The 22,210-nt window shown below is 45.1% G+C and overlaps 1 non-coding gene across 1 annotated transcript; it reads right to left on the bottom strand.

Moving 5' to 3' along the window:
• Positions 1 to 21,933: 21,933 nt before the first annotated feature.
• Trnat-ugu lies at positions 21,934 to 22,007 on the bottom strand. The gene has a single exon. It is a non-coding gene; the product is annotated as a tRNA-Thr (tRNA).
• Between the last annotated feature and the right edge of the window lie 203 nt (positions 22,008 to 22,210).

The following is a 22,210-nucleotide window of genomic DNA, read 5'->3' as shown; positions in this document are numbered from 1 at the left end:
TTTTGACACGGTGTTTCTGGCCAACAGAAGTCTACTAGTATCAGACGTAGACCTTAGTTTGAGAAGAAATTTCTGAGAATCTGCGTTTGGAGCATAGCATTGAATGGTAGTGAAACATGGATTGTGGCGAAACCGAAACAGAAGAGAACCGAAGCGTTTGAGATGTGGTGTTACATGAGAATGTTGAAAATAACGTGAACTGATAGGGTAAGGAATGAGGAGGTTCTCAGTAGAATCAGCGAGGAAAGGATATATGGAACACACTGACGAGAAGAAGGGACAGGATGATAGGACATCTGTTACGACATCAGGGGATAACTTCAATGGTACTATAGGAAGCCGTAGAGGGTAAAAGCTGAAGAGGAAGACAGAGATTTGAATACATTCAATAAATAAATGAGGACGTAATTGACAAGGGTTACTGTGAGACGAAAAATTTGACGTACGAGCGGAATTCGTAGCGGGGCGCTTCAAACCAGCCAGCAGACTGATGGCTCAAAAATAAGTAAATGAATACATAAATAAAAAAGCTAAGCCAGTGATTGAATTTTCAGAACAATGCATGAGTGTTACTGTCATAATATATGTATTCTTCAAAAGCAGCGCGAGCCAGACTACGAGCTGTGTTATCGAAAATAATTGCATTAACTCTTTAGGTACGATACTTACATCAAGCTCAAGGAGAAATGCCAGATGAACTTAAGTCTATACATGATTTGTTTCTTTATCACTGTCGAAAGCATATTTAGTCTTAGTTTATCTATGAATTCATCTGGATTCCACTCCTTCGCATTGTTTTGGATATGTATCCGTAGGGATACTCAGAACAATTAGTTTGTGAAACGGATTTTTCCAAATGTAGAGACGCTTTATCGATACGTCATAAAAGCCCACAATGCCATTGCTCATTGTTACCGGAGGGGAAGTAGTGGTTAACGAGGCACCGAGTGAAGTGGTGCAATAATAATACACGTTGTATATGAAATAGAGGTTTAAATGGCTCTGAGCACTATGGGACTTAACTTCTGAGGTCATCAGTCCCCTAGAACTTAGAACTACTTAAACCTAACTAACCTAAGGATATCACACACATCCATGCCCGAAGCAGGATTCGAACCTGCGACCGTAGCGGTCGCGCAGCTCCAGACTGTATCGCCTAAAACCGCTCGGCCACTCCAGCCGGCTGAAATAGAGGGATGGGAAGAAAAGGGAAAGTGAAAGGGTGGGTGAGAAACTAGTGCTTTCCAGCCGCACAGGACGTTGTGGAAATGCAGCAACAAAAGTTGAAAATTTGTGCCGGACAGGGACTCGAATCCGTATTTGCCGCTTCTCATGAGCAGTTGCCTTAACCACTTTTCTGTATATTTGTATTTTCTTTTATTTATTTATTTTATTTTTATTTTTATTTTTTATTAAATTAGTTTATGTACCAGAATTCCAGGAGTCCCTACCGCCTTCCGATTGGCGGTACATCCAAACGTGTCTTCTCGAAATCTTAATGGAGATTACGTTTGTAGTGCGTTCAGAACATCATGTCGGCAAAAAAGCATCAGCATCTCATGGCCTGGACGTTCCAGCAGAAAGGCGGGTCATTAAGGCGCTCCGTAGAAAATTGGAAAAGAACTGCTTGTATCTGGGGCTGCGAACAAGTGCACAGTGTCGATCGTTAAGGTACGTCCAATAATCTAGTTCTGATTTCTCGTCGGGGCCAAAAAGGTTGCGGACCGTATGACCATGTATCCAATTCATAGCGTTAGTTTTTGTTGCAGGGTGATGAATCACATCCGGGAATAAAAGCGTCACAAAAGTGATCTGAGCAGGTGTCTGTCGGATAAGGAAAGCCAAGATACGCTGCGCGAGCCTCCAGACGTCAGACGACGGACCACACGAGAATCGATGAGAGTCTGTGTTATCTACGCCACAGTGAACACAGAGTGGTGTGTCAGCGAGGCGGATGCGGTGCAAACGAAACTGGTTGACGGTGATATAACAGGTGGACTGGATGCTGGTGTCGGGATAACCTGCATGCATCGCTTTCTACACACGGTGCCATGTGATCTGGGGAAACTTGTGTTCGATGGGGTTGGGGGTTCGACACATTTGTAATGTGTCGTGTACAGTCTTTGTCTGGAGTATACCTAGAAGGGGTAAGGTGTGGAGGATGTAACTTAATTCGAGAAAGAAGTGCCTAAAGTGATAAAAGGGGGGTGGAATGTCTGATAACATGACTTCGGCTAACATGGAGACTGGCACATATTCATGCAAAAGCAGACCGGTCAGCCTCGTCGGGCAGCGACTCCAGACTTTCAGTTGGGAGCTAACAAAAATAGCCGTAACTCTGTTTAACACATGGAATAAGCCCACTCCACCACGCTCCCGTGGGAGGACAAGGGAGGAGTGTTGAAGCTTAAATAACATCCCGGTACAGACAAAAGATCCCATCGCCATCAACATACGACGCGTGAGGGTAATCGGAACTGGGAACACTTGTGCCACATGGTGGATGATGATGCGTGTTAAAATTCACGTATTGCGCACGCTGTACAATGTTGAGGAATCTAAGCCGGTGATCCACAAGGCCAGCCCTGATCATTTGGAGGAGACGTGTACTGTTTGTTACCGCTGAACAACGGAGGTCATTCATAGAATCAATGCCCAAACAGGGGACGCTGGTGGACACACTTAGAGGAGCGACACATCTCTCAGGTAGACCCTCACCAATGACTAGAACCTTTGATTTGGGAATGTTAAGAGAACTGCCCAATGTCTCCCCATATGTCGCCACCCAAGTCAGAGCCGTCCAAACATCGTCTTCATTCCGGAGGTAGAGAACTAGATCGTCACCATAGGCTGTACAACAGAAGCGGTGCCCATGCAATGTCAGGCCCATCAGGCGTTGGCAAGCCCCTACAGTAGTGGCTATAATGACAAAGCATACAGTATTGTGGAAAGTGGGAAACCCTGTCGGACAGAGCGCTCGATCGCTAGAGACGCGGTGAGGCGGTTATTACAGAGTATTCTTGAAGTCGCGCCGCTCAAGAGCCGCATTACCACTGTTACTCTACGAACCGGAAAACCCATGTGTTGGAGGACCGATTTCAGAAAGGTATGGTTGACACGGTCGAATGCCTGACTGAAGTCAAGCGATGCTAATGCGCGAGGTAAATGTTACGACCGCGCGTGCTCGATCATATTCCTGTAACGGCAAAGGGCCGTATGGATGTTGTTGTCATCTCCCAGCGAAGTCTGATCAAGGGAGGTGACGTATCTTGCAGCCTTCTTGAGTCGTGAGGCCAACAAACGGATAAACATTTTCATGTCACTGTTGAGAAGAGAGATGGGCCGGTAATCACAGATCCGTTATCGCCCATGCGGCTTAGGGACTAGGGTGATGACTCCATCAAGGGAGGTGATGGAATCGTCGTTGTGGGTGACATCAGTTCACATCAGATGGACGACCAAGTAGGTACCAAAAGATAGCTAAAACACTTGTAAAATTCGAGGGGGAGGCCGTCAGGTCCAGGGAACTTGTTGGCAGCTCCTGCCTTGATAGCATCTAGCACTTCATTGGGGGTCACTTCCTCCTGAAGTTCTTGAGCCACATCCTCTGGCACGGTGCTGACAGTCAGTGCTGCTATCTCCTCAATTAAGGTCGGGGGATGTGAGACGGCAGCGTGCAGCCGGCGGAAATGAGAATAGAATGTGTGACCAATGGCGCGTTGCGCAGTGTATCGTCGTCCTTCCGCATCGATGAGGTCCTGGATGAGAGCTCGACGACGACGTCGGCGTTCCGTGAGGAGCTGGTACATCGATGACGTTTCGTGAGGCATGTGGTCACGGGTGCACGATCTGACAAAGGTCCCTTCCAAGCTTCGTTGCATGAGTGAAGTGATCTGAACTTTAGCACGATGCACTATCGTCTGACGGACAGAAAAGAATGCCATCGAAGAACAGTGACGAAGCACCGCATAATAATAGTCCATGATGCTCGCTTGCCACGCCTTGAATTCGTTGTCATATCCCATCAGTGCCCTGCGTATAGCTGGTTTCGCGCAGGATAGCCACGAGTATGAGGTGGAAGTGTATGCGAGGCAACATCGACGTCAGAGGGCCCACACATTCTCAACGATACGTCGGCAGTCAGGGACAGTCAGGTGGGAAACGTTTCATTTCCACAGGCCGCGACTGTGCCACACCTGTTGGCGGGTGAGGACGACATCGCAGATGTATTCGTTGTGGTCAGAGGCAGCCAGAGCCCATACTTCGGCATGTCGAGTGTCGGCAGCAAAGGAACGTGTGAGGTATATACGGTCGAGGTGACTGGACGAATGCACCGTATAGTATGTGAAACCTGCGTGGATGCCTTGAACCTTTGCCCATATATGAACAAGCTGAAGTCTGTCGAGGATGATGGAGAGGGCCGCACACGGGGAATGACATGGAAGTTGGTCATCAGGCCCTTGTGTCGAGTTGAAATCTCCATCGTGGACCATTTCATCCAGGGGACCCTCATAAAGCGGCTTTACCTCGTCAGGAAAGAAGGTGTGTCGGTAACGACGTCGACTGGAGCCGGACCGTGCATATACATTGAGGATGCGGACACCGAACAGCGTGAGAGCCATACTTCTAGCATTAGGAAGATACACTACATCTTCAGCAGGGAGTCCAGAACGGAGGAGGATGGCGACTCCACTACCATTGTCAGGAGCATGGGAAAAGTATGCCGTGTAGTCAGTGAGGGCGTAGAAATCAGCTACGATTAATTCTTGGAGGAGGGCAATGTCGACATCAGCAGCATAAAGGGTCTCTCGGAACATTGCCAGTTAGTGTGGTGGCCAGATTCATCGTCACGATGCGGTAGCGTTGTGGTCGTGCTCACACCATTGGCATAGGTGTTCCGGCTGAGATGTCCAGCTGACGTGTAACATCCGGCACAGTCACTGTAGCCGCAGTCACTGGGTGGAAGGTGGATCACGCACCTCCAAGGGGCACTGCCTGACGGGAGAGCCACCATCTCGATCTGCTCCATCGCCGAAATCATCGGCCCAGGAGACTGGAACAGGTGGTAAGCGACTGTCGCACTCATTGAGGACGAGGTGTGGTGACGCTGCTGTAGTGGGATCCAGGGAATCTCCCTCCATGGCATCCATCATTGTCGGGTGGGATCACTCCTCAGATGGGACATCAGGAGTGGCCACTCCAGTCGTCAGGGTGCTCGAAGGGAGAACACTGTCTTGTATCAGCTCCACTGCCTGTAATGTCACATGAAGAAGCGTGTCGTCGGGTGGCGTTTGACTTCTTCCGTTTTCGGGGCTACCGCTGCTTTCGGAGGTGCTGTTCTGTGTCAGTATGTGGACATTCAATGTCCGAGGTCGCGCTCATCTGAAGAAAAGCAGTGGGCGGGCTGGTCATCGAGCTCTGGAGAGTTGGTGGTCTCGTAGCCGTCGGAGGAGATGGTGCCGGTGAGGCCGCGGCAGCACCTTCATTTCCAGTGGGGAGTGCCGGGGGAGAACAGGCGCTTCCTGAAGTGACGCATCGGGACTGCGTACGGCTGTGACGTAGCTGGGTAAAGAAGATACCGTCGCTTTGGGAGCTGAGTCACTGGTCGGGACCAGGAGCAAACGTCTACGGAGACAGTCTGAACGAACATGGCCCTCTTGTCCGCAACCGGAAAGCGTACGCGGCTGGCCATCGTACATAACGATGGCTTGCACGCCACCTATCAGCAGATATGATGGTACATGTTTGGAGAGTTAGATCTTGATTTGGCGGACACCATTCAACACTTCGTACGTAGTGAACATCTGCCGTTTTTGCGCGATGTGGACCACAACATCGCCGTAGGGTCGGAAACCTTCGACGACCGCATCTTGTGGCACTTCGAAAGGGATCTCAAATACCCTAATTGTTCGAAGACGGAAACCACCATGATCTACCATTACGTCTCCAATATGCCCGTCAGAATGCTTAAACTGGAGTCCGTGTGCGTGTTGTCGAACTACCTCAGCACGTGCTTCCTCCGTCGTCAGTTTAATATAGACGATACTGCCAGTGACAAAGAAGTGATTACCTATCACTTCCTGGGGGTACAGGCGTAGCTCTTCGCGAACGAATTGTTCAGTTTTATACGAGAGTGGTTTTTATGTTCGGCTTGGAATGCTACTTTAAGTGTCGCTCGGCGGTAACAGTGCGCCATGAGGTGCAGTAGTAATGGACGCTACACAACACGAAATACAGCGACGCGGAAGTAAACAACTGCGGTGTGCTGTCCGGCACGGAGAGCTGGTCGGCACGCGACCACGGCCGAAAGCCGACTGCTTCGACCATCCGGACACGGTACCTGACCAACCCAGATATCCAATGCAGCGCCTTATTCCATTAACCCCATACTAGCAAATTATTGATTCCCGTAAGGGTTCGGACGATATTAGTGTATCCGCACTGAGGCAGATGTCATGGAGCCGTCACTCTCTCACAGAAATGTGTAGCGTCTGTCTGGCGGAATTGACACCTACCTCATCTTCCCCAGTCCGACCCTGTGCTCCATCTCTAACGACTTCGTCGTCGAAAGGTGGTTTAACCTTAATCTTCCTCCTCTCTTCTTTCAAAACGCGCGTGGCCCGGTGATTAAATGCGCGTGTAGAAGCAAGTTGAGAATATTTTGTACAGTTTCTATGAGTTGATGACGTTGAGAAGAAATGTTATGAGCTCAGTTGTAAAAATAGAATGTGCAATGTTCCTTCAATATTGACTCAAGAAGTAAATTATCTCGGCATTTATGTTTACATTATACTTTACCTTTGTTTTCATTATACATCTCGTGCAAGTGGAGCTTGTTTGTAGCGGCCCACAAGTTCAGGCATCCTCTCTGGTAGATACCACAGCAGTTACATCTTCTCAAGTTCATTTTTAGTGGCCGGCCGGAGTGGCCGTGCGGTCTAGGCGCTACAGTCTGGAACCGTGTGACCGCTACGGTCGCAAGTTCGAATCCTGCCTCGGGCATGGATGTGTGTGATGTCCTTAGGTTAGTTAGGTTTAAGTAGTTCTAAGTTCTAGGGGACTACCTCAGAAGTTAAGTCCTATAGTGCTCAGAGCCAATTGAACCATTTCATTTTTAGTGATGTTATCAATGACTGGACACGTGTGGAAGGCACTAAGACTAACTATCCAACGCCACACTATTGAGTTAACTCTGTGACTTAGTCGTCAGGTTCCCTAGCGAACCACCACAGAAGACTACTATTGAAGTTACATAAAGATCTGTCGAGAGACGAAAAGGCTCTGTTTTCAAGGTTGTGCTGCTGCCCGAAAGCCTCTGATCACGAGTTCGAAGGCGCTTGGAGTGGTCTGCAGAGTACTGGAAGAATGCGTTGTGGTGTGATGGGTGATGATTCTATGAGTTAAGAATGTTTGGGAGTTAACGTCTCGTCGATAATGAAGTAATTGGTGACGGAGCACAATCTCGGATCATACAAGGACGAGTAAGAAAATTAGTCGCTTCTTATCCAAAGGAACCATCTCGTCATCCGCCTTAAGTAATGTTGAGAAAACAAGGAAAACCTATATCAGAATGGCTGCAAGGGTGTTTGAAACCCACTCATCTTGAATACTAGTCCAGTGCGCTAACCACTGCGCCACCTCGTTTGGTCAGCAACGGTATGGACTGATCAGCCAGAATATTATGAACAACTTACCTAATAGCCAGTATGCCCACCTTTGGCACGGATGACAGCGGCAACGCATCTTGGTATCGACACAATGAGCCCTTGGTATGCCGCTGGAGGGAGTTGGCACCACATTTGCACACACAAGTCACCTAATTCCCGTTAATTCCGGAGAGGGAGGCGCTGAGCTCAGACGCCACGTTCCATTACATCCCACATGTGTTCGATCGGGTTCAGATCTGATGAGTTGGGAGACCAGCACATCAATTGGAACTCGCCACCGTGTTCCTAGAACCACTCCATCACACTCTTGGCCTTGTTACATGGCACATTATCTTGTTGAAAAATGCCACTGCCGTCGGGAAACATGATCGTCATGAAGGGGTGTACGTAGTCTGCAACCAGTGAACAATACTCCTTTGCCGTCAGGATGTCTTGCACGAGCTCCACTGGACCCATGGATGCCCGCTTGAGTGTTCCCCAGAGCATAATGGAGCCGCCGCCAGCTTGTCTCTGTCCCGCAGTACAGGTGTTAAGCCGGCCGTTGAGGCCGAGCGGTTCTAGGCGCTTCAGTCCGGAACCCCGCTGCTGCTACGTTCGCAGGTCCGAATCCTGTCTCGGGCATGGATGTGTGTGATGTCCTTGGGTTAGTTAGGTTTAAGTAGTTCTAAGTCTAGGGGACTGATGTCCTCAGATGTTAAGTCCCATAGTGCTCAGAGCCATTTGAACCATCTGAACAGGTGTTAAGGAACTGTTCCGCTCGAAGACGATGAATTTGCTCAGTGCTATCAGCGTGATGAAGAAGGTACCGGTATTCATCATACTATGCAATGCTCTGCCACTGCGCCAACGTCCAATGCTGATGGTCACGTGCCCATTTCAGTTGTAGTTGCCGATGTCGTGGTGTTGGCACATGCATGGGTCGTCGGCTGCGGAGGCCCATCGTTAGGAAAGTTCGGTGCACTGTGCGTTCAGACACACTTGTACTCTGCCCAGCATTAAAGTCTCATGTTAGTTCCGCCACAGTTCGCCGCCTGTCCTGTTTTACCAGTCTGTCCAGCCTACGACGTCTGGCATCTGTAATGATGGGTAGCCGCCCAACCCTGCAACGTTTGGACGTGATTTCACCTTGGTTTCGTCACATGTTGGAGACACCACAGCACTCCTCGCACACCAGGTAAGTCGTGCAGTTTCCGAAATGCTCGTGCCGAGCCTCCTGGCCATCACAGACTGCCCTCGGGTCAGACTCAGATGGGTCTCGCGTCTTCCCCAATCTGTGCACGGACAGCGCGCTCACTAATACTACATGCAACGTGCATGTGCCTGACTAGCAGTCATTCCTCGCCAGGTGACGCTGTTATCACCTGGACGGGTTTATATCGATAGTAGGTCGGTGGTAATAATGTTCTGGCTGATCCGTGTAAGATGTGGTACACAGCAGGGTGCGTGTGGGGGTGACGGATGTCCGGTGCACGGCGTTTGTATGAAAGTTATTTGTGTTAACAGAGGAATTGTGTGATGTGCTTTCCGGAAGATCTTCCTCTGTTTTCAGCTCTGAGCATTAACATTTGTAGAATGGAAGTCAATAACGGGCTAATTGCCAAAAATTTTATTTTGAGTTAGTCCCGAAAAACCAAGCTAAGTGCCGTTGCCGACAACCTGGAATATGGGCTAAGCGCTAAGATCATTTCTAGTAGTGCAAATAAGGTCCGAAAGGTAGCATGAGCGACATGTGCCGACCCACTGGTGAGGCTAAAGCGCGCTAAGTGATACAAAACTTTGTAATTGTTTGCAGCGTGTGACAGAAATTTTGCCCGAATTGCAAAAAGTGAGAGGCTGGAAGAATGCAGGAGTGTCAAGTACCTAAGGACTCAGTAAAACTTACGGAGAATGTGGTACCTAACAATTAATTTGTGATTACTGTGCTCCAGGTTGAGGATCACTGTATTTTAAAAAAGCAGCCGATATACGTATGAACGCAACGGAAATAAATATTTCCAAATATAGTTGAATTTAAATGACAAAATTTGCACCTGGTGTCGTCAAGATGAGAACAACGTTTGACGAACTTGAACACTGGAGCACCTACAAGATTTTCAAGAAGGGGATTACCACTGACATAATAAAGGACTTTGTTTTATCGTCACAGCAATGTAAAAACAATTTGCCAGCTGAACAGAAGAAGGATCTGCAACAGATACTGCCGTATTTGAAAGAAGCTACTAGAACTAGAACAGCCGCGTGGTCTAGGGCGCCTTGTCACGGTCCGTGCGGCTCCCCCCATCGGAGGTTCGAGTCCTCCCCCGGGCATGGGTGTGTGTGTTGTCCATAGCGTAATTTAGTTAGTGAGTAGGCTTAGGGCCGATGACCTCAGCAGTTTGGTACCATAAGACCTCACTACAAATTTCCAAAGAATTTCTAACAGTTAATCAATTAAAATTGCTTTGTGCTCTACAATATTAAAAGGAGGATTAAACATAATTTAAACACGGAATAACGTATCTGTAAAATGTTTATTAATAACAAAACTGATAAATGTTTGAGATTTCTCTCATTGGCACTTGCCTCTTTTTTTGCCGATACCTGTGTGTCATTTACGAGTAGTACGTTCCGTGTTTTTCAGAATAAAATATTTATTTTCATTGAGAAAACGAAGGGAATGTAGAAAAGGTTTGCAATAGTTATGTGGCTCTTTTTGTAGACAATAAATAAAAAATATTGTTAATGCTTTTTCACAAAAATATTTTTGACAAAACAAAAATAGCAGTATTTTTGCACATATCCGGTTATTGATTTCCACTCTGCAGTTGTGTATCGAGAAATAAGTGCGGGAACTTATGAAAACCTATTATATACTAGTGTGGTTGCCACAAATCAGACCTCCTGTGGAAGAAGCAATGGTCATTGCACTGTGTTTGGAAGAATAGCAGATAAATTTACCGAATTGCCCTGTGTGTCAGTTTAAGCACAGTCATGTACAATTTTTCTAAGGCGACGTTTCATATGGCGACCTTGCCAGGATACCTCACTGGAATCTTCTGATTTCCTCTTGTAGTTTGTGTAACTAGTGCAACCTTTGTTTATTGCTAGCGTGTAATTGTAGATAGAATTTCCTTTGTAGTTGTAGTTTTTCATTCTTGTACAGTAAAACAGTTGTGGCATGCATGCAGATTTGCACCAAGTATTTCGCAGCTGCGCTTGCAATTAACGAGATATTATTTTCAATGTTATGTTAATGTGTTTTCTTGTTTTGCTCTTCAAATTGTGTTTTTCTGTGTTGTCGTGTGAAATATTGCGACATTAATGGCGTGTGAAAAACGTAATACTAGGCTCCAAAGTAAACTGAGAAATGACAGTGAAGACGAAAGCAGTGTGTTAGTGCCGCCGAGTAATGAATTAACTAATGTTCAAAGTAGTAATTTGGTAATTGTGCATAGGGAAATGGAGCGGGCTGCAAATAATGGTGTAGGCAGTGAAACAATTAGTGAACAGGGAAGCATTATCGATCGATCGGTTGGCAACAGCTTGCCTCAGGAATCCGAAATGACAGGGCTCAATCTTGCGAATACTGTAGATTCAGGTTTTGCGTCCTCGCCGTTTTCTCAAATAAGTCAAGACACATTTTCTGCTTTTCAAAAATGCGAATATTGCCGGTTCAAATGCATTGCTGAATAGCACTGAGGAACATGTTTCAGACACCAGTGCATTGTTATTGCAATTAATGCAACAAATGGGACAAAAGCTTCAAAAGATAGACACCATGGAACAACACCAGAGACAAACACAGCAACAGTTAGACACAATGGAACAAAATCAGAGACAAACAAAGCAAAAGCTTCAAAAGTTAGACACAATGGAACAAAATCTTCGGAAGTTAGACACCACACTTGAACAAACACGTGAAGATTTAACTACTGAGTTTCATAACATTGACTCGAAATGTCAAAAAGTCTGTAATGACGTAAAAACACAAATTTGTGAGCATTTTCAACATATTTTTCGCGGCATGAAAATGCATTACAGAATCACGAAGCAACCATAAAAGAACTGCAGACCATTGTTCATGAAAATCATGAGACCTTGTGGGCTAAAATTGACTCAGTTGCATCTACCGATTCGGTTACGCAACTTGCAAAATACTGCAGTAAAACTAACCCTGTCCTTTCCTTGTGTTATCCCACTATGTGTTTGTGTACCCTTGGGTATTTGTGTTCTTCCTATCTTTATGTGTTTATCTGATGAGAGTTGCGTTGTAGAATTTTTCTGATAATATGTTATTTACTTTGTGAAGATGTTTAGACATTATTTATTCTGTTTTGTTTTAATCCTCATGTGTGAAGTTGATGTTTCAAAAGTTATTCTGATTTTTATGTATTTACTTATGTCATAATTCTTGTGACACTGATATATATGTTTATTTCTATTCTTTTGTAAAGCCCGTATTATGACAAATGTTATCTGTACTATTATGTTCTTTAATGATGTATTTTGTACCTTTGTTATTGTATTCTTATGTTATAAAATTGTAATTGACACCAGTTCATCAAATTAAGTAACTTGTAAGTTACATTTCACTGCACACGTTTCTGTTGGTCATAGTATAGGGCCAATATGTGAAGCGACTGGATAACAGCAGTGCTGGTTCTAAGGACATTTCAAAAAAATTTTGTGCGTGCACAAAGTAGTGGTTCATGGGCTTGCTATATTGTCCACAAGACTCTTTGATGGTGATTGTGCACCTGCACAGTCGCAACGGATGGCTGCTAGCCATCTCTACAAGCACTACAGTGGGTCTACACCTTTGATGACTCACCAATAGCATTATTTCTACAAGGATTGCAGTGGGTCTGCACCTCTGGTGGCCCACCAATACCGTAATATCTACCAGGACTACAGTGGGTCTGCTCTGTGATGACCTACTTACCAATATTCTTCAAAACTTCGAATGACTCTACTGTGGGTTTGCTCTGTTGTGGCCCACTACCTGTCTGCATGTCAAGAGTCAGCATTATCTTTCTGTTGGAAGAACAACACTACTTCTTCAAGACTGCATGGAAATCCATTACTTCCGTGTGCATTTTCTTTTACTGCTCAGACTTTGAAAAAAAACTGCAATTTTACTGTGATGAATGATCAGGACTGTCTTTATGGACTGTAAGAACATTTTGGCTTTTGACCAACATTGTATCAATAAGTGTGTGCATTTGATATCTTTGTTATTGTAATTATGAAAAATTTTATCAAATCATTATTGGCCACTGCCCAAAACAATTTGTAAAATTTTTTGTGGGGAGCATGGGGGCTATGTAAGTAGGCTGTTTAGGTTTTTATATTGGTAACGCCACGTAGCGCTCTGTATGAAAATCACTGGCTGTGCTGTGTGCAGTCTGTCGCTGGTTTGTATTGTTGTTGGCTATTGTAGTGTTGGGCAGTTGGATGTTAACAGCGTGTAGCGTTGCGCAGTTGGGGGTGAGCCGCCAGCAGTGGTGGATGTGGGGAGAGAAATGGCGGAGTTTTGAAATTTGTAAGACTGGATGTCATGAACTGCTACATATTTATGACTTTTGAACACTATTAAGGTAAATACATTGTTTGTTCTCTATCAAAATCTTTTATTTGCTAACTATGCCCATCAGTATTTAGTGCCTTCAGTAGTTTGAATCTTTTATTTAGCTGGCAGTAGTGGCGCTCGCTGTATTGCAGTAGTTCGAGTAACGAAGATTTTTGGTGAGGTAAGTGATTTGTGAAAGGTATAGGTTAATGTTAGTCTGGGCCATTCTTTTGTAGGGATTTTTAAAAGTCAGATTCCGTTGCGCTAAAAAATATTGTGTGTCAGTTTAAGCACAGTCATGTACAATTTTTCTAAGGCGACGTTTCACAGTACACTGACAGGCCAGCCAACAATTACGTAAGTCCTATAGAACTTTACTCAGCTATATGTATGGCAAAAGAACAAGTATATGACAAGAAGCTGTATATATTGAGCTGCAAAGAAAGCTTAAAAATTCTGGACAAATGTTGGTGTCCACGTTTCATAAATATTTGTTAGAAGAATAGACCTATGAAACGTATTACATTGCATCGTAACGCTACCATTGGCTAATTCATGCTAATTTGTTGAACAGGGACGAAAATGATATTCAAGAGCCACAAAAGCAGGGACAACGACAGTGAAAATGATGCAAACGTACTTGTATGATTATTCACAGAATGTTAATGTAAGACATATATAACAACATCGTAACAATGTTAACACACAGGAAAGGGAACAGAGACAGTAGAAAGAACTACAGGCCCACTGGTCTTCACTAATGACTAAAGATAGTACGTGTTAAATCTCTCACTGTTACGTCCTGAAAAAGATTTATTGTTTAAACAAAACGCGGAGTCAGCAGGTTTAAAAGATATACCCAGCACGATGGATCATTGGCAAGTTGTAAATGAGGTTATAGGCGGAAGTAACGAATGTAAGTTGCCGCTCTATACTGAATTTATTCAGTTCTACACAGTTTTCTATTCTGCTTCAACAAAATTTAGACTGAATTAACCTGTAAACGAGAAATCCGTTCCACTTGCAAAAATTTATTAAGCAACATCTGTAATAAGAATGAAGCTTGGTTTTGATTTTATCAAGTGATAGAATAACCAGGACCAAAGCAGGAGTCAGGCAAAACAATGTTATTTCGCCCAAGCTTTTTCAGTAGGCTTGAATTACGTTTTAAAAAAGTAACTGAGATTGAGCATTCGATTCAGTGGATCCTATTTTAACCGCACGGTCCATTCACATTAATGTGACCACGCCTATGTTCGACGTCAACGCGTAATAGCCACTCGCAGACGGCAGGAGGTAGCATTAGCAGTGAAGAGTGCATAAAGCGTGCCGGGGAGACGCGGAACCAGTGTAGTCAAAAAATGTTCAAATGTGTGTGAAATCTTATGGGACTTAACTGCTGAGGTCATCAGTCCCTAAGCTTACACACTACTTAACCTAAATTATCCTAAGGACAAACACACACACCCATGCCCGAGGGAGGACTCGAACCTCCGCTGGGACTAGCCGCACAGTCCATGACTGCAGTGCGTCAGACCGCTCGGCTAATCCCACGCGGCTCTCGCGTTGCACCGCAGTTCCGTCGGCGCCCGTTTTTTATGGTGCCATTTTACGATGCGCTATATACTTTAGCTACTGCGACACACGAAGAGTTTACAAACTTCGCCATTTTGAAAATACTTCCACTCTTGTACCAAAAGCCACTGATCATGCGCTTTTGCACATGAGATAAATCGTTCCGTTATCTTATTATGACAACGACTACACTGTGCCTAGCGGGATTAGCCGAGCGGTCTCGCGCGCTGCAGTCCTGGACTGTGCGGCTGGTCCCGGCGGAGGTTCGAGTCCTCCCTCGGGCATGGGTGTGTGTGTTTGTCCTTAGGATAATTTAGGCTAAGTAGTGTGTAAGCTTAGGGACTGATGACCTTAGCAGTTAAGTCCCATAAGATTTCACACACATTTGAACATTTTTTGTGCACCGCGAGCCATAGATGACAGGGGTAAACAACGGCCGCGGGGATGGTTGCGGGCGAACAGACGTGTAGCTGTTGAGTAACTGACCACCCAGATGTACAAAGAGGCTACCAACCGTGTCTCTTCAACGACCGCTCAGCTAAAGTTGCCAAGTATGGGCCTCCGCAGATGGGGCCTGGTTCATGCACCAATGCTCTTCATCTGCAACGAAGGCTGGAATTTGCACAGCACAACCGCAACTGGACGCCCACTGATTTGCGACAGGGCCTAATTCAGATGAATCACGTATGTTCCTTCAGACAGGAACCCTTTGGTATGTACGGTGTGTAACGTCTGAAAGCAAACACGTTGCAAAAATCGTCGGAAGTGTCTAGACCGGAAGAGGGAGCACTATGTTCTGGGAAATGTTATCATGGAATTCCTTGGGTGATATCGTCATTCTGGAAGGCGCAGTGGATCAACACAGTATGCATCCTCCCTTGGGGAGCATGTCCATCCCTACATCCAGTTGATTTTTCCCAGAACGGTGGCATCTACCAACAGGACAATGCAACGAGACACACAGCTCTCAGTATACGTGCGTGCTTCGGAGAGCAGCAGGATGAGTTTACCCTACTCCCCTCACCACCAAACTCACCTGATTGAAACTGTACGCGCCATGGATCATCAACTGATAAATATAGCGTAGCTGGTCACGGCACTTGGGTCGGCGTGGCTCCACCCTCCAGTACCTAACTGATACTCTTCCTGCACCTCTCGCAGTGAACCACGCTGCTAAAGATCGCTGTTCAGGATTTTGACGGATGGTCACATTAATGCGACTTGATAGTGTACGTTAGACTATCAAATGACGTTTTTTAGTGGCCGTGCGGTTCTAGGCGCTACAGCCTGGAACCGGGCGACCGCTACAGTCGCAGGTTCGACTCCTGCCTCGGGCATGGATGTGTGTAATGTCCTTAGGTTAGTTAGGTTTAATTAGTTCTAAATTCTAGGCGACTGATGACCTCAGAAGTTAAGTCGCATAGTGCTCAGAGCCATTTGAACCATTTTTTTGAAGTTTTTTATGCGTCAACAGCATAGGAACTTTAACACAGAATGGATGAACGTCTAACGTCTTATGTGGTGGACGAACGTCCATTGGCTTGTGCACTTCTTAGCTCCACGTCAGTCGTCTACTTTCGAACCTTGATGAGGACTGCAGCAGGTGAATATTTGATAAGATGCAATCTCTCCGAGATTTTCTTTCCCAGCAGCCAAGTCACCACAATCTATCCTTTGTCATAATCGTTAACTTTTCCCATTCCCTTCACACAGTGAAATCAAATTATTACTTTGTATCCATAACAGCTACTGTACGACTCCCTTGCTGTGTCACATATCCTGGATGTAACGCCATCTACAGTTAGCTGCTGCATCAGTAGCTGCAGTTGGTTGGTTGGTTGTTTTGGGGAAGGAGACCAGACAGCGTGGTCATCGGTCTCATCGGACTAGGGAAGGATGGGGAAGGAAGTCGGCCGTGCCCTTTCAGAGGAACCATCCCGGCATTTGCCTGGAGTGATTTAGGGAAGTCACGGAAAACCTAAATCAGGATGGCCGGAGTAGCTGCAGTAGTTAGCACCCGCGAACCGTTCATATTGTTGGAAACCGCGTGGAAGCAAACAGCCCTGGAACAATCATCGCGTCCTTTTTCCGTATAAGGTTACCCTCCATAAATTAGTCACCTTTGTGTTAAGTGCGTGTTTAATGTCCACAAAGCTTGAAATTAGCTGCAAATTCGTGAGTCATGGATTCGAAAACGTTCTGAATATAGAAAATATTATACATCACAACATTTGCTGTAACAACTCGAATAAGTCAGACAAATTTATTGGATGCCGTCCATGACGTTTGCTGCGTTGTTACTAGCCATCCTACAGTTTACAGTTGATGGAAACCGGGGACTGTGATGACCAGTCTCGAAGTGTAATTACCCTTTAATCTCTCTCATTCCGAGCGATCACAGAATTAATCCGATGTTGCGAGAATTGTTGGCAGACCTGGTAAAGCTGAGTTATTCGTTAAGATGACCCGCAAACATCAAAGCGTGGTTGCCAAACAGCCCGATAAAGGCATTATGATCGAAATTAACTGTCATCTCAACCACAAAACGTATTTTCAAACTATTAAAGCATCTCCAGAAAATCTCACAGATTCCTCTAATTTGCGTATCCATCATGCATTCCTCATGAATGGCTTTATGCCGTTTGCGATGAATTCACATAAGCAGGGATGCGTTTCATATTAACAGATGACACCTTAGCATCTCCCCATTGCTCCCTGTTATCTCGTAGTTCACTGTGACGTCGCACTTCAGATACGAATTTGGGCATAGCCTCCGTGTGAGAAACTGATTCAAATGTCCGTCTGGTGCTATTCTATACAGATTGTTTGTCTGGAAACTGATCAGGAAAAACCAGCAATGTCCTCCCATTGCGTTTTTATTAAGCTATTTTCACCCACAAGCCGAGATATACGTCTGCGGCCACGAGCTGTCAAGATTATCGTCCGGTCCGAGGTCACACGTGAGTCCTTTGACGCAACCCTGAGTGCCATTGCCTATAAACTCGGAGGGCAGAGAAGCCTGTGGTAATAGACACGAGTTAAATCCACCACTTTGATCACAAAAGTAGGTTCCCTACGCCCATTTCTGACTCGGCGAACCATACAGGTCTGCCTGGCTACACCTGCCAAGCAGTTGCCCATTTCTTTACGTTACCCAATGCTATCTGAAAGTATCCAAATCAGTAAACTGCTGGCCGTTAGAATTACATCACCATCAAGGCAGCACTCAACGAACCTCAGAATATCACGAAAAGTACTACTGTACGAACTTGGGTACGCATGTGATTAGCATTTCAGTGCAACCGCTATGAATAGGTAGGAGTAAACTATCTATATTCTGTATATTACGAAAGATTTCGCAGCAGGTTTCTCATTTATAAGCAGCATTTGAATGTTACTTGTTGGTGAGAAAATCGTGTTATGTCCCGCATAAAAAGGAGAAATGCCTACCAGCGCGTGTCTAAATTCGACAGCAGCAAAATCGTGGGCAATCGAGGCTGTATTTCATCATTCTGTGATATTGCTGCTCGCTTTGGTCGGGATCTTATGACTGCCACGTGAATATGGAATTGATAGGTTCACTCAACGCAATGCAGGATCTCATTAGGGCCACGCGACTATCGCCCGAAAGGAAACACTTATTGTTCGCTCGGCCATGCAGAACCGTACTGCCGTATCACATTCCTCGAATCCGGAAATGGGCTTGTTTGCAACAAGACAAGCATCCAAGCGGACAGTGCTACGACGTCTGAAGCACCACACACTGTCAGAACCGCAACAACTGATGAGGTTTCAGTGTCTCAGTGTACCAGTTCTGCGTCAAGCACTATGACGGACATATCCGTGTATAGAGGCATCGAGGAGAACAAATGTTGCCGGATTACATTCGGACATCGTCATACTGGTTCAGCACCTGACGTTTGCCCTAAGCAGTTAGTCTGGACAGCACTCGTTACAGTTCGAACGTGTTACGGCCTTCGGCTGTGCACTATCTTCAAGGTTTTCGTGACATTATCTTTCCACAAGATATCGCAAGACCGTACGAACCTCTGCTGTCCTGGTCTTCTTCGAAACAAGGGTGCTCAGCTGTTGCCCTGGTCAGCACGTTCTCCAGATCTCTCGCCCATTGAAAGCAACTGGTCATGGATTACCGAAAGATTGGCACGCCAGCACTTGCCAGTCATTGTAACAGATGATCTCTGGATTTAGCATGGAATGACGTATCCATATCTGCTTAGCTGGACGTGATGCCTAGCTGGGTAAGAGCCACAGCTGCTGCCACAGGTAACAGCTTTGTGTAGTAAAGTTCGCACCATATAAACCTCCCAAATCACCTGCAAATTACATCTTGTTTCCTCATACTCTACTGTATACGCTTGATACGTAAAATTTCGTTATTTTCTATTCTGTTACCTTTGCAATTTTAGTGGCCAGCAGTATACGAGGCGTGTTTTTTAAGTAAGTACCGTTCTGAAATTAATTTTATTTTTACGTGAAAGCCTGTACCTTAATCTACGCACTGGCATCATTACAGTTTCATTCTTCCTTGTTTACATTGTGTACTGAGTGCTTAAGATGCCTCCGATAATCGTGAGTCCCACCGACTATGAAGTACGGGCTGTTATAAGATTTCTTAGTACTAAAGGCCTAAAAGCGATCGAAATTCATTGTGAGATCTGTTCAGTTTACGGAGAAAACATTATGAGTGATGGAATGGTAAGAAATTGCGTCAGAGCATTTAAAGATAGCCGCACAAATGTGCATGATGAACAACGGAGTGGGCGTCCTTCGATCGTTAATGAAAGTTTGGTGCAGGAAGTGGACAATAAGGTGAGAGAAAACAGATGCTTTACGATTTCCTCCTTGCGGTATGACTTTCCTAATGTTTCTCGTAGTGTTTTGTATGACATTGTGACCGAGCACTTGAATTACCGAAAATTGTGCGCACATTGGGTACCGAAAATGTTGACGGATGTGCACAAAACCAAACGTTTAGACAGTGCATTGACTTTCCTTGAGCGGTACCACAACGACGATGATGATTTCTTAAGCCAAATTGTTACGGGCGATGAAACATAGATGGCCTACGTCACACCAGAATCGAAGCAACAGTCCATGGAAGTTGAGCAAGGGCATCGTTTTGCTGCAAGACAATACCCGTCCGCATGTGACGAATCAGACCAAAGATCTCATCACAGCTTTCATGTAAAAATAAAATTATTGACATATCTTAGCACGTCTTTTTTTAATTTCAAAACGGTACTTACTTAAAAAACACGCCTCGTATTAGCTTCAACATTCTACGATCCTAAATTGTTGTTTAGTGAGGTCAGAAACGCAATCTTGAGTTATATTATCAGCCATTTCTCTGAAAGTTTAATGGTTTACTTGTATTACATTTTATCACACGTTGTACAATGTTCATTTGGTCTGCTGTTTCCGGCATGTTGCGGCATTTTTTTGACAGTTTGTGCTCCCGATCTAAATGAATGAAGCGGAATTACTCTATGCTTCATTATCTTTCAGCCCACTTCCTACTGACAAGTTTTAGGAAAACTTCTTGATTGCGAAAGATGTAACTTCCATTTTTACTTAATAATAAGACACTTGCACCGGGTAAGTAGCGACGAAACGTCCTTACACACTAAGCTTGCAAAACGCTTCCAATGAAAACATTTAAGTTTTTCTTGGAAGTTAGTCAATATGTTCATTAACAGAGAGTAATGAGTCGACACAACGGACAATGAAGCATGCAACGTAAGAACATAATCCTACCGAGCTTTCATACATTACGTATTTTATGCTCCTGCACCGTTAGTACACGTCAGTTTTCACAGTGGATGTTATAGGTATGTACTTTCAGCCTTATACGGAATAATGTCGGGTGAATGGAAATAAAATAACTATGGACACCGTACTGTTGACGTCCCATGAACGTTTCATTTTATGCGTCTACGTTCTGCTCAGTTGCAGCTCCCCATCAAAGTTTTTAAGGGCCGTCTGTTAATTCTTGGGCCTGGTGCTATGACCGTCATATTTTCTATCACAGCTAACAACGCATTTGGTACAACAAAAGGTTCTTGCAAGGTGAATCATAAAATTGCCTTACGCTCATAAAGGGCAATACAGTAGCAGCAGTAACGTACACAACTGACTCGTAGCAAGTAATCTTTTCAGCAAAGCTCCATCGGAGAGCTACCTCTGTTATTGAGTAAAACGAACTACTCCACAGCGATTCTGGATTACTCAGTGTATATTACTTTAGCGGAAACCAGGAAACGAAGACTGGCAATAGTAAATAGACAAAATTACAGACACAGATGTATTGTTAGAAAGTTGGCGCTGCACGTGACGCTCTCATGGCATTGCAATGTACAACAGTGTGATTCATAAAGTTGGGTGAAAGGCTGTCGTAAAACAAGAAATACAATACACAGAAAATACCTTGTAGTTGATCGAAGCATCAATTGTTTATGCCTATGTACGTCGTGTGGGTCTGAAAATATGTGCCTTTCGGGATACATTCCAGACGAAGGAACGAAAGGAAGTCTGTGGATGTCAGATGAAGAGAAGTGCGGTGGCTGATTGAAAGTAATTGCGCGGCGCTCATCAAAGAAGATGCGAGCAGTGATGGTACGTGCACATGGCCGTTATCCGGCAGTAAACATTCCTGTCCAGTCCATCACAACTTTGAATTACACCGAAAATCCCGTCTCAGGTCTGAACTGTATAATACGAGAATAAAATTTTTCCCTTTGGGCACGAATCTACGTTCGACCTTTCATCCTGGACTTCTGAATATGAGTCATTTTGGGAAGTAGGCGAATGTCTCACTTGATGGTTTCTTGCAGAAAGACATACTACACAGAACATTTGGAGACTGTTGGATTGATCGTTTGGGAAATACAGAATGGCCTGCACTCACTTGACTTAACATCTCTGGGCTTTTGTTTGCGGGGAAAATCAAAACAAGAGATATAAAGATAATACCGACGTTTCCCGAAGATATAAAATGCCGCGTAACAAAGGTTTGTGACCACATGAAATTCAACGAGTAATACTGTCTATGAAATTACAATGAAATCCAGATCTTTAGCTGCTTACAGGCGATGATAAATATCAACGGCGACGGTTGAGAATGTGTTCCCCGACCGGGACTCGAACCCGGGATTTCTTGCTTACATGGCAGACGCTCTGTCCGTCTGAGCCATCGAGGACACAGTTATTGTGCGACTGCAGGGACTTATCTCTGACACGCTCCCCGTGAGACCCACATTTCCAGCCTACTGTCCACACACTACATTTTGTAGTGCCCCTGCCCACTATAGTCATTACTCGCGGCAGTCAATCTACCAATTCCCGTAAGAGTTCGGGCAATGTGAGTGCATCCGAACTGAAGAAGCTCATTGGCCAGTAAGCC

The sequence above is a fragment of the Schistocerca piceifrons genome, chromosome X, assembly GCF_021461385.2.
Source record: "Schistocerca piceifrons isolate TAMUIC-IGC-003096 chromosome X, iqSchPice1.1, whole genome shotgun sequence".
NCBI lineage: Eukaryota > Metazoa > Arthropoda > Insecta > Orthoptera > Acrididae > Schistocerca > Schistocerca piceifrons.
Note: the sequence above shows the minus strand (reverse complement) of the source record. Positions and strands in the feature narration are given on the sequence as shown.